The sequence below is a fragment of the Odontomachus brunneus genome, unplaced genomic scaffold, assembly GCF_010583005.1.
Source record: "Odontomachus brunneus isolate Ranch 3 - 2012 unplaced genomic scaffold, Obru_v1 Obru_scaffold_192, whole genome shotgun sequence".
Taxonomy (NCBI): domain Eukaryota; kingdom Metazoa; phylum Arthropoda; class Insecta; order Hymenoptera; family Formicidae; genus Odontomachus; species Odontomachus brunneus.
The window spans coordinates 36,936-38,521 of NW_022639642.1; positions in this window are offsets into that span (position 1 = coordinate 36,936).

A 1,586-nucleotide genomic window follows, 5' to 3' on the forward strand; every position below is an offset into this window, starting at 1 on the left:
ACACAAAATATAAAATGCCAGTTTTTTTATTATGTAGACAAAATAATACTTCATTATATTTTTCTCAATCTATTTTAATTAATAATGATTTTTCACTGAATTTTTTTACATTCTTAATAAAATATTATCGAAATATTAATGAAATTATAAAGAAATTTTAATGAAATTGGGTCAAAATTGTGAATGCTTTTCAAAAGCATTTCAGCAAAAGTTCATTATATTTTCAATAAATTATTTTCATCAGATACAAATACCTCAATTGAGATCTTACATACGAATTTTTGCGGAAACGGCATTTGAGAATTCAATTGAGAATTCAACTGAGAACTGAATTGGGAATTCTCTTCTTATCTCAACAGAAATTTTTCAGTAGGGTATTTACAAAAAAATACAAAAGATAAAAATACAAAGATAAAAATTATTACTTAAAAAAACTGTTATGCAAAGAATCTTTACCAAAAAAATATAACAAACAAATCCTGTTAAAAGATATTTTACAAGTCTTTACAAAAATATTAATTTTGAGCTATAGCTATTTAATTTTGTACTCTCTACAAAAGTAATGATATAAAGAGGTTTACGCCAAGTGCGAATGATTAATCATTAACATTTCAGTTCTCACTTTTATAAACACAAATTCTTTTAACTATATAAATATTTAAAGTAGATAAATATTAAGAAAAACGTTATTATATAAAACTGTTTGTCGGAGAAGCTTCTATAAAAAATTTAATTTTGTATTTCTTCCAAAAATAATAATAAAAGAGATTTACATAACACCTTTCATTATTATATTTTTTGTTTTTTTAATTTCATGTTTCGTTATTTGTTATATATTACACAGATCATTAACATATAAAACATTAACATAAAATTTTAATATTGTATATGAAAAATAAATTTTATATATTATTAACATAAATATTTTAATATTAAATATGAAAAATATAAAAATATGTATATATTAAATATTAAAAAATAAATAATTATAAATAGAATAATTTTGATAAAAAAATTATAGACTTATACAAAAAGCACTTGGCGTGCCTTCTTTTTAAGTATTAAGTATAATATTACGAAAATCATTTAGCATACTTTGAGTTGCATGTAAATTAATTTAGTATACTTTGAGTTGCAAGTAATTTAAAAATATTCATTTAATTAATTTTCATTTGATTATCATTAACTACTGAGTATATGTAGCTTTACACAAAAAGCACTTTGTATGTTTGGGTTAAATAAAACAATAATAAATTAATTAAATTATTTAATTGTCATTACCTCCTGGCCATCCTTAAATGTTATTAACTCTTAGGCGTCCTTAAAATAAGACAGCTGTTTAATCAATGAAAGAAGGCACGCCAAGTGCTTTTTGTATAAGTCTATAATTTTTTTATCAAAATTATTCTATTTATAATTATTTATTTTTTAATATTTAATATATACATATTTTTATATTTTTCATATTTAATATTAAAATATTTATGTTAATAATATATAAAATTTATTTTTCATATACAATATTAAAATTTTATGTTAATGTTTTATATGTTAATGATCTGTGTAATATATAACAAATAACGAAA